Source organism: Sorghum bicolor, chromosome 2, assembly GCF_000003195.3.
Source record: "Sorghum bicolor cultivar BTx623 chromosome 2, Sorghum_bicolor_NCBIv3, whole genome shotgun sequence".
Lineage (NCBI taxonomy): Eukaryota > Viridiplantae > Streptophyta > Magnoliopsida > Poales > Poaceae > Sorghum > Sorghum bicolor.
In genome coordinates this window covers 70998027-71010803 of record NC_012871.2, presented here as the reverse complement: position 1 = coordinate 71010803, position 12777 = coordinate 70998027, and the positions used below count along the sequence as shown (strand labels likewise).

At 42.7% G+C, this 12777-nt stretch overlaps 1 pseudogene; it reads left to right on the top strand.

Annotated features, from left to right (window-relative positions):
* On the top strand, nt 8838-9584 carry LOC110432784 (annotated as a pseudogene).

The window sequence follows — 12777 nt, the reverse complement described above, 5'->3', positions numbered from 1 at the left end:
CAGCCAGGGTCGCGGCGGCTCTCTTCACCCTGGACACACCCCTCCACATCGCGGAGACGGCGCGAGTGAAAGGTCCTAATATGACTAGAATAAGAGGTTAGTAAATAACAAAGCGAAGCTTTTTACTCTAGCTCTAAAAGGGTGTTTGTAAGCCACCTATCCCACAATTCTAGTTGATATAATCACTAGGCACACAAGAGCTATGTCACTACTTACACTAGAAAGCTATCTAAAATTTCTATACAAGTAAGTAAGCTACTCTAGTTTGCGGGAATGTAAAAAAAGAATGAGATATTTATACCACCGAGTAGGGGATAAACCAATCATCAATATAAAGAATCAAGCACCGGGAGAATGCCAACCAAACACAATTGAGACACCAATTTTTCTCTCGAGGTTCACGTGCTTGCCGGCACGCTACGTCCCCGTTGTGTCGACCAACACTTGGTGGTTCGGTGGCTAAGAGGTGTAGCACGAACCTCGTCCTCACTAAGACACCATAAGAACCTACCCACAAGTGAGGTAGCTCAATGACACGAGCATTTACTAGAGTTACCTTTCGGCTCTCCGCCGGGGAAGGTACAAGACCTCTCATAATCACCGGGAGATGGCCACGAACAATCACCAGCTCGTGCCAATCTTCCTCCGCTGCTCCAAGCTGTCTAGGTGGCGGCAACCACCAAGAGTAACAAGAAAACCGCAGCCAAATCGATCTCCAAGTGCCACTAGATGCAATCACTCAAGCAAATGCACTCGGAATCACTCCCAAACTCACAAAGATGAATGATCTATGAAGGAGATGAGAGGGAGGTGTTTGCTTAGGCTCACAAGGATGTTATGTATGCTAGAATGCCAAGAGAGTAAGCCCCAAGCCGGCCAACAACTATTTATAGGTCCCTCAAACAAATAGAGCCGTTGGCTCTTTTACTGGGCGAAACACGGGGTCACTGGATGCTCTTCAGGGGCACCGGACGCTCAACACCTGCGTCCGGTGCTCCAAAAACAACCACGTGTCAGCTTTTTGAAACTCAACGTCGAAGTCTAACAGTAACCTGCAAAACACCGGACGCTCAACGGTCTTAAACACAGAGAGGTCTGCAAAACGCGTAGGTCACCGGACGCTCCCTGAGCGTCCGGTGCTTCCAGACAGGTTTACTCGCAGAAGTCAGATAGCACCGGACGCATGAACAGGAGCTACCCTGCGTTCGGTGCTCACCGTCCGGTGCTTAACCCTAGCACCACAGCACACCGGACACACAACCTCTGCGTCTGGTGCCTCAACAACCAGCGTCCGGTGAGTGTTTCTCAGCGATGAACACTCTCGCGACTTCTCCAAACGTCCCACCGGCGCAAAGAAAGATATGCACTTCATTTTCTCAAAAAGCGCCGAATTTCGCCTCGCAAGCTCTCTAACAACTTTATAAAAATAATTTCTTAAGCATCTCCAACAACTTCTTCAAGATTTCCTGTCACCGACAACTTTTTTGCATTCACTTCTTCAAGACTCCCAAAAATATTCATTGCCATTATATCTCATTCTACTTATTCAACTAAGCTCCAGTTATTTCACTTGATACTCCCTACTATTATCAGTGCATTAAAAGGGTTGGCTGATCTCTAAATAAAAAAAGAGAGAAAAAAAGAAAGAGGACAAAAGTCCTAATCTAAAAGAAAAGAAAGACAACCAAGTCCTTATGTTCTGATTAGGGAGGTATGTTATCCCCAAGGAGTAAATGTAGAATTAGATATTCACCATCACTTATCACCCCTCATAACCACTTCCATTCTTATCATTCATTCACTTCACTGCACTCGCATGCACATATGACTTGATTGTGTAATTAGTTTCTCTAGATCCATGGTATAACTAGCAATACATGCAAGTAGGTTTGAATTGTCTTTTCCACCTATAAGCTCCACATAAGCCAATTAGAAATAGGGTGAGAGAGAAGGCAATTATGCCTTAGTGATATAAATACTATATTCTGAGAGAAGGCATACTCACTTGCCTTGGAGAGGATCCAAAATACCACATATGAGAGACTAGTAAGGGTCATACAAGAAATCTCTGAGTTTTATTTGAAAATTTTGCAAAAACTCTGGAATAATAGTTGATCAAAAGAGCGAGTAGCATAGTGCTCGACTTAACTGTTTTGTCTTTCAACTGCTCAAGACCTAAGTGATAGTTATAAGCCCCATGTGAAAGGTAATATGGGTGAGTCTTGAGTTAGAATGGTTCACTCTAATCTGGAGGAGAGTCCTTGTTTGAAAGCATGTGCACTTGTGAGGCGAGAAAGTATTGTAGCAACTCCTAATCCATCACTGAGTCTATCTTTGCTCAGGGATGAGCAAAAGGTAAGCTTGGGGGAGTTTGTTGACGGTAGATAAGTACTATTTTTAACCGTCAACATAGCATGAGAAAGGACTAAATTAGAATACTCTTTAGCTATAGGGGTTATCACTATAGAATTCCACAAGTTTTGGTGATTGTCTATTACTGCAGGGGTTATCGGAATAAGAGCAAAAGGAGGTCCACATGTCAGATTTACATAGAGAGAGTATGTGAAACATCAACTCAAGAATACTCTAGAATACACGGGAAGGCGACCCTGCAAAGTGGGGGGCCCCTGGTAGCCAGCCAGGGGCGAGCGCCCCTGACAGGTGGGGCAGCCGCTCGGCCCTCTCCACCAATCAGGAGCCACCTCGTGGATCCTGCCTCCATCGCCTTTGAGGATTCATCTTGAGCGTACATTTAAGTCGGTTTGATCCGAGGGCTGTGGTGCTTCCTAGGGGACTATAAATATGACCCTAACCCCCCTAGAGAGGAGTTCATTATTCTCTGAGAAGATCAAGAGAAGAAGAATTAGACAGAGATGTGTCCCTCAAATGGATCTGTCTCTTTAGGGTTCTTAGTCACCATCTCAATTAGATCTCTATAGTTTTATAGCATAGCTACATAGAAATAGATCTAGAAGGAGTCAAGTTAATCTTGGAGTCCATCTATCTTAGTTCTTGGTAAACTCTTATTCTTCTTTGTGATATTTGTATTAGTTCTTGCTACTATGAATATGACTTTGATCTATTTGATTATATCAGAATTGATTTTATTCTATTTGCTTATGTTCTCAGTTATATTGTTATTAGTCTACTTTCATTATATGCTTAGCATAGTTAGATTAGAATTATGTTTATGCATAGGATCGTATAGCGCTTACTCATTAGGCCGATGGGTAAGTGGTAGATATTGTGTAGGCGAGGTGCCTATACCATATTTATCTACAATTGCCCCTTATAGTCCGGAGCCCGAGGTAGATCGTGGGAGTGACAGTCCTGTTGAATCCTTTGTATTCCTCCTCCCGATTATAAGGATTGTAGACCACATTATTACAGGGAAGTGATTGCTATATTCATGATCTTTCTTGCTAATATCACTATGCATAGATATAACATTTTCTTGCAATGATGCTAGGTGTACTTGCACTAATCAATATATACTTGTAGATTGTCCTAATACCATGCTAGTGTTATAGACTTAGAGTAATCTATTTGAGATGATTATCATATTTATCATATGGCTATGAATTCTTATTTATCTATCACTTATTATTCATATTTATATATTTATCTTATGTGACACTTACCCTGCATGAGAGATAGATAAAGACATGGTTAAGATTCCCATGATTACATGCAGTGCTCATTGCTCATTATCCAATGCAAGTTACTTCCCAGTGGTAAAAATATAAATAACGATACCTAGATTACTCCCGGTTAAAATGCTAAATCGGTATTATCTGTGCGCTTGTGGATCCTTTATTTATTATTTATTCCTATAAAAGCATATAGATTTAATACCAACACTTCTACATCATGCTGGGGATGACAACCTAGCTTAAGTGATGTAAAGTAATTTTGACATCGTTGCTAGAGATAGGTTTAAAAGTCTATTTATAGTAATTGCGTTAAGAAGTGTCAACACCTGTAGCAACATGATGGCAGACTAGAGGAGGGTGAATAGTCTTTTTGATAAACTTATTGCATTGGCTAACCAAAATTTATGCAAAATTAAAACTATCAGTCTAGCCAAGACTTCACTCGTCTAACTAAATTCACAAGCACCTCACAAAGATCCTAAACAAGCAACTAAGGTGCTAGGCTAGCTAGAGCCACCTAACTATTGATATTGGTTATGCACACGAAAGAATCTAATATGAATAATCCACAAGCACATGGATATCGATGAGCACTTCATCCGGGAGATAAGTCTAGAGTATCGTATTTGTTTTATCCGCAAAGAGAAAGCGTGCGATGACTAACCAAGTCTTTACTATTATCCCTAGGCTGCACTACAAGGTGGTGAAGATACAAGCAATTAGAGAAGACTACTACGATAGTCTAGTTCCAACCTATGGTAAGCTATGAAACTAATGGTCTAAGAGGACACACTATTGGAAAAGAGACACCACAGAGAATGCTTAACCAGGGCTTAGGTCCTTCCAAACCTTCTAACGGGAGGAGGCTCTAAAGGTAACAATGGGATTGTCATGTTCCACGCTACTACACACCAATCTGGCCAGATAGGGGATAGCTACGAGTGTTCCTAGCCTAAGCACCATGCTTATACTACGAACGATTACTCGATTCCCTAGGCAAAGCGAATAAAGTAAAGTAGTAAACCAAAGAACAATAATAACAACATACTTACTTAGTATTAGAAGTTGAATTGTCGAAGAATCCTAGAACCAAGCCTCGAGTTAGGAGACTTGATCCTGTAGGTACAGTCAAGAGAGGAGACACCGATAGGCTAGGCTTCCTCCAACTTCTACCTCCACTCTAACTCTCTCAATCTAGAAGAATAACTCTAATCTCACATAGAGACTACAAAGCTAAACTCTCTTGTATGTGCCCTAGAGAAAGATCCATTCAAGGAACCCCTCTCACGCGTATTCTCTCTAAAAATATGAATTAGGGTTTCTAAACTCTTCAATCTAGGGGCGAGGGGGCTTGCTTATATAGCCCTCTAGGAATCACCATAGCCCTCGGATCAAACTGACCTTGATCAACGATTATTATTCATCCTCAAAGGTGGTGGAGGCATGATCCACGAGACATAGCCTGATTGGCTCTGTAGGTGGGGCGGCCGCCCAGGGAGGTGGTGCCCGCCCCTGTCATGCTGACAGGTGGGTCCCACCAATGAGGGGGTGGCTTCTTGAGTCTTCTAGATTATACTTTTTTGTTGTATGGTCCTTTCTCTCTATGTAAACCTGGCACATGGACCATCTTTGGGTGTTTTCAGCTAGCACCCTATAGAAATAGATATTCTCCAAAACTTGTGGAATTCTATTAGTTAAACCCCTAGTCTAGGGTGATAACTTTATTTATAGCATTCTTTTGTTTAAGCTGATGTTAAAAATTGATACTTAACTATCGTCACAACTAACCTATTCTAGAAGAAAGATCACATAAACCAATGTCACTAGTACTTCAAGCATGGAGAGCTCCTACACAACTAGTAAGCAAAAGTACAAAACTCTTAAGCCCACTAGCATTGCTCAATAACAAGGGAACCAATGCCAAACCAATACCAAATTAGAGAGTGTAGATTACTTAGCTACACAAATTAAGCGATGTGACTAGAACCAATTTAGCCATGCAAGGGAGCTACATTTATGCTACACAAGTAAGAAGGTAACTTGCAAGCTACACATGGTAAACTAGATACAAGAGCAACTACACAGCACTATATATATGAACAAATGGTAAAGAGCTTGTGTATGTAAATTGCAAACCACTAAGAAGAGATGACAATGTTGACATGGTGATTTTTCTTCTGAGGATCACATGGTAGCCACAAAGCTAAATCTCCATTGAGACAAGCTCCAAGGTTGTCGCCGGTCCTCTTGCTGGCGGTGACCCACAAGTCACACTCTCCCACATGGAGAGCTTACCACAAGCTCTAGCACTTAACTCAGCCAGACCACTTGTTGTCTTTATGTCTCATGATCAGACCATAGTCACACTGTCATCGAATGCTCAAGTGGAACACAGGTGACGCTAGGCTCTCTACATCTAATGCAACTCAAAGGTCTCCTAGACCATGAGAAAACATCACTCCATGCATCCGATGGGGTGCCACATGACGCAGCCGACGTCCATCAAGCTCACCTAGTGCTAGGAAGTAGCATCCGGTGCCACACATGATGGAAGTGTTGGTGCAAGTCACTGCTCTAGGCTAACTCCTCAATACACACCTGATGTTGGCCTATTGTCCAATGCAACCCTGACAAGCCCCATGGATTTCTATCACATGTTCTCCTTTGAATCTCACGTGTTAGATCTCAATAGTCATAGAGTAAGTCAGTGCCACAGTCATAGTAGCATTGGATGCTCAAGTGGAACACACCTAACACTAAGCCTTGTGTGTCCAATGCAACTCAGAGAGCTCCCAAACCACGAAAATACATCATCAGATGCATCCAATGGGGTGCAACCTGATGCAACCGACATTTGATGAGTGTGCATTGCTCATTAGTCACGCGTGCTCAACTACTGATGTTGGGTGGTAGCATCCGGTGCCAATATGGTAGACAAGTTGATGCATCTCGCTGCTCTACGCTAACTCCTCAGCACACACTTGACGCTAGCCCAGCACCTGGTGCTCCCATGGCTAGTGTCCGATGAGTGTTTCTACACGAGGAATGCTCCTATGACTTCAACACTTTCTCAACCCTTGCTCAAATGTGCTAACATCACCAAGTGTACACCACCATGTGTATGTGTGTTAGCATTTTTATAATTATTTTTTCAAAGGAGTTAGTCTCTCAATTTGCCACGCACTCGATCCTAACACGTATGCAAAGTTGGATCGTTTAAGTGGCACTAGACGACTGATATGTAAACAAGTTTGCCCCACTTGATAATATGACCACCTATCCTAAACCTGGTCATAAACTTCTCTACTCACCTATGACCGGTAAAATACCCAACAAATATAAATCTGCCTTGCACATTCCATTCCATCTCCTCTGATGTTGATGCAACATATGTACCAACAATATCTCAAATGATATGATCCACTTCATATCATCATGTGACCATATTGATTCATCGATCTGGACCTCACTTGCTCTTCACTATTGCATTGGTCCATCATTGCCAAGTCTTGCTCAAATTTTATCGTCACACATGGTTCCTCACTTCAAAGTCTCTGACTTTTCCTTCACACTTGCAAGCGGCCCATCGAGCCAAGCCTCATCTTGATCTTCTCCATCTTGGTCACATGAATTCATGTCATGTCTCATATGCAATAAGCTCTTTCATCACATATTCACCTATGGACTAATCTCCTATGTATCTCATATAAACACATATTAATCAATCTAGGCTGTGACTCAATTATCAAAACTAAATAAGGACCTTTTAGACTCTAACCCACATGTGAGATTTAGTACCATAAAGCTCAAAGTAATCCTTGCATTAACAAAGAAAATATTTAGGTTAGGATCCATCAAACTTAGGAAAGTAGAATTTAGGAAGCTTAGGAGAGTGGAACCCATTATGCCCTACCCCTATGGTACCACTATGAACTCCATGATCATCAATAGGTGGCAAAACAGATCTTAGAGTGGGAGGGATGGGGAGTGGTGGCATGCCCTTTACTAGGGAATGAATTAGGATAGAAACAACCCCAAATCCACTCTCTCGATGGTGATTGTCCATGTAGTGCCTACTAGGCACAGTTGTTGGAGCGTTGCCAAGCGGATGCTCGATAGTGGCGGGAGCAGCCGTGAAGATTCTCGGCATAGTGGCAGGTTGACCTAGGATCGTGCGCTCCCAATTGCAAGATATCTTTGAGACCTCTATCTTGGTCTTTGAGAGATCAAGCTTCATGTCATTGACAAAGCCTTCAATCGACAGCTGCCACTCATCAAGCGACACTGTGACCTTCTCCAGCATCACCATGTGGTCCTCCTTCACCTAATCTAGAGTCTGGATCTAGCAAGAGAGGCGCGTATCTGATCCACAAACCGTGGATCCCAATTCTAGTCATGCTCATTGAAGCGACAGGTGATCTCATTGAGGATAATCTTTATCTCCGTGTTCATGATCCCCAGGCATGTTGTCGTCGGTTGAAGTGGTCATGGGTGAGAGGTTGAGGGTGATCCAGATCGACTGCAACTAAAAGTTGATTCAAGTGGAGAAGGGAATTACAGCGACTCAATCCCTAGTAGCAGCTCATTGCTAGCAACACGATCAAGCCAACCAGATCAATTGCTCCATTCAACCGATGGAGTACGAGCAGATCAAATGGGATAGCCCAAAATTGGTGTCTCCGATACAAATGTTAGTAGGGGCAAGGATAAGAGAACTGGAGCGGAGGATTTAGATGAACAACATAGAAATTAGGCGAGGAAGGATTGAGTACTTGAGATCTTAGAGTTGTTTACATGAATGATGACAATCCTCCCCCTCTCTCTCATTCTTATGCTATTTACATGGCGTACAGCCCATTAGTGCACGCAGGCACTCTCACTTCCACTCAGCACCGGTGGATGCATGACTCGACCTGAGGTCGATGGGCCTCCTCTTTGTTAGCAAGTGTTGTAGTTGGGCTGCTAAGACATTCATCCCTAGATGGATCGATCGATCTCAGTATCTCACACATACTCACGCTTCACACGTACTCTCATGCAATTCAACCAGTGTGTGAGCGGCGGCCCTCGCTTCAAGAAGGACCATGACAAGAAGGACCAGGACTTCTGCATCGTCACCGGCGCCGACCTCCACATCAACGTACACTTCATCGGCAACCACAACCTGGCCCTCAACTGCGACTTCACTTAGGTGCAGGCGCTGGGCATCACTTCTCTGGTGGCGACAATGTACCAGCACCAGCTCTACGTCGGCGCCCAAAGGGCCATGCATGGAGTGGGACGAGGAGGACCACATCTAGGTCACCTTCAACGGGGAGCCCGTCGACGTGGACGCCGTCAAGCGCGGTGGGCATCGAAGGTTGTCCCTGGGCTCTTCGTCAAGCAAATAAGTGGCATTGCCACCGATTTTGATTAAGAGAGGACAGACAAATGTAATCGTATTTTTTAGTATAACAAAATATACAAAACTATATGTTTCAACAATTTTTTTAAAAAAATACACTATTACAACCAAGATCATAATATTTTAATAAAAAATAGGTAAAATTGATATTAAATAAATCTACTGTGCTTGACCGTCAGCACAGTCATGGTGGAGCTGGACGGCGTCTTCACCATATCCGCCAATGTCGTGCCCATCACCGACAGTGACGACTGGATCCACAAGTACGGCGAGACGGGCAGCGTCGACAGCTCGTGCACCTTGACCTCGGCTTCCAGTTCCATAACCTCACCAAGGACGTCGACGGCGTGCTGGGGTAGACGTACCGCCCGGGCTACGTCAGCAAGCTGGACATCGGCGCCAAGATGGGCGGCGCGCCCAAGTACCTGTCCGCCGGTCTCTTCTCCACCAATTGCGCCGTCTCCCGGTTCCACCACCGCAGCTTCGACGGAGCCGGAGCCGGTGTCATCACCACGTTCGCCTCCTAATAAGTTTCAAAATAAACTGACATTATTTGGCGCGATCATATCATCACCGATCCATGCCATGAAATAAGTTAGCAATTAAAGCAATATCGACCACCATTATATGTTGCGTATGTATACGTAGGCTCATATATGTACTAGTACAGTGCCCCGTGCTAACGCTACGACAAAATTCGGCTACATACAAATTAGAACTGAAATACTCTATGCAAACTAAAACAACAAAATTAAATTATATAAAAAAGACAATATAATTGTTATACTTGATCAAATGGTTATTACAAATGTCAGTCCGTTGCTAATCCCCAAGACTGTTTCGAGATAAGAACAAAATTTTACTAATAGCATTCTTCCAGTACATATAGCAAAAAAGTTCAATGCTGCTCTGGCTAAGATTTCATGGTTTCAGATTAGGCACTCACACCGGTTATACATCTTTTTAGCATGTATCCAATTGGAGATGAACTTACGGGCACATTGAGAAGCTATAAACGCCTTGTGAGGAGAGGTGAAACCATCCCATATAAGCAACACTTGCGTAGTTAACTTTGCCTTCCCTTTGTCAGATATGAAAGAGAAATGGGAATCATAAGCACGTAACTTACTCTACCAAGTTGATGTCAACACCACTGTCCCACAAACAGTGCCAACGCGTAGTTATGAAGTGGATGTCATTTTCACTGCACAAAATAGTAGACCGATAAGCAGCAAAGAAGTGAATTTATGTGGGTATAAATCATAAGTCGACTAATACCTCTCCGGAGGTCATGTTCCAAGCAAGAAGAAAAATAGCAAGGTTATCAGTCGCACCAGCAGAGACACATGCGTCATCATACTGATCTACAATCTCCATAACCCACAGTAGAGAAAACAACCAACATTTTCCTTGAAAGTTTACTAAAACGAACGAAACACAGTGACACATTAATTCACCAGTACTGATTTCGTGGTCACTTGGCAACCTAAACTAAAATCGAAATGAATTTCCCAAGGCTTTGTAACAGAAGAGTAGGATTACGAGAGAGCAAATCATCTACAAAAAATAAAAAAAAAATTATGGGAGAAGGCAAAACTATGGAATCGAGATAGGTGACCTGCCAAACCATTCGCCGCATCTGTGCACATGCAGAGTATGAGGCAGAGCACCTCTGATCTGCTACTTTATCATGCGACCAAACAATGACTAATTAAAAGGCTACTTCAAATACCACACATGCATTAACAAACTAATTAAAAGGGACCAAAACAGATGAGTAATTTTCGGATGTACTTCTGTCGACTCACTCAGAACCTTGTTTCAGTCATTAATTATCATTAATTATCCCATCTTCACTATCAGACACTATTGGGACAAAATTAAATGCTTGTTCAATCATAAACCACATAATTTGAACCACATTTCCTGAAACAATTGAATTAGTTGAAATGAAGTGAGATACAGTAGAATACACCTGTTCTGCAAGAAGAATATAGCACATCTATAATTATTAGGCATCTCTCAAGAAGTTTGTATTCAAAGAAATGCATCACCTGATCAATAAAGCTGTTGTTACAAGGGCTAACTGATTATCTGAACCAATCCAGTCTTCACTCATTTTTAATATTTACCCTGCAGAAATATCTGCACATGAACAAAAACTGTTTCTAAGATATAAACTTATGAAACTAAAAAAATAAAAATGTATATTTAATCCATTAGCAATATATCCATAGTAAATCTACTCTGTATGTATAAACCTTTCTTTCATATAATCCAAACACCTTCACATGGCAATCATATAATCTCTCATCCATTCACCCAGCCTGTATGATTCTGTTTAATGCAGTATAGCTCAAATTTCTTGTGTACAAATAAGACTGGTCCCTTAAAAAATTCAGTAGTTCAGACAATTGGAAGACGCAAGTAAATTTCTTCTAACTGTTTTTTTTTCTTAGAATCCTTGATAACCTAACTTGTTGATAGTTTAAAAGGTATGATATGACCAAAATTAGTGAATCTTTTTTGTGGTATCTTTGTGAAGCATTCTATCAAACACATAGTGAACAGATTCTTGTGCTGATAGAGAAAGAGCCAAAGGAGGGGAGATAGCACATGACCTTGTAGATCAAGGGAAATAGCGTCAGATTGCTGACAGAATCCAAACATTGGAGATGAGTTAGCAGTCGCCATGGTCAGCCAGAAAGTGTATAGAAACACTAATCTTGTGATGAATTGAGAGAAGAGAGACCATACCTGGATGCACATCTTCACGGGGAGATGCATGGACGCTGCCTTGGCCGCCACCGCATCCTGATGCCCGTTAGTGGCAGACAGCGCTGCTGTGGTTGGCCGCCCCGTGTGGGCCCTGCTTAGCCCCGCGAGTAGGCCTCGCGTCGCATCGTGCGCCACTACCCTTGTTGCGCCATGAGGGAGCCCTGCGTCGGCGTTGCCTACCAGCCAGGCCTCCAGTTGCCGCTGCCAAGGGGCCGCCCCCCAGCCATGGGGCCGACCATGGCGGAGGTCTAGCCAGTAGTGTCCCTAGCCAAGGAGCTAGCCAGGGTGCCCGTGGAGCCAACCACGGTGATGGCCACGACTGCGACTCTAGTCGTCAAGGGCTAGTGATAGTGCTGGCCAGTCACGACCTCGGCGGGGGCGAGGACGGTGCTCTTAATGTGATCTCACCGTGGACGGAGGCAGCAAGAGAGGAAGAGGAGGAGCGACACGGATAGGGAGGGAGGGATGAAGGGAAAAAGCAGAGTTTTTTTTTTTCCAGAGAAATTCAATTGGAGTAGGAATCGAACCTAGGGTGGTGCGGGGATGCGGGGAGGAGTAGGGCTCGTTACGTAGAGAGGAGTTAGGAGAGTTGGAAACGGCTTCTAACATCTTAATCTCAGACGTTGGATTTCTAGTTGGTGTGTTCTGAGCCGTTGATCTTGAAGGAGGGAGGTGACTTGAAGAAGATTTTAATTATAGTAGAGATATACTCCCTCTGTCCATAAAAGAATTAATTCCTAGAATTCGTACTAGTCAAACTTTTTTAAGTTTAACTTACTTTATAGAAAAGAATAACAACATCTATGACATAAAATGTGCATCATATAAAAAGTATTCTATGATGAATCTAATGATATTAATTTAATACCATAAATTTTAGTATTTTTTATAGAAATTTAATCAAAATTTAAAAGTTTAATTTAAGACAACTTTAAAAAATTG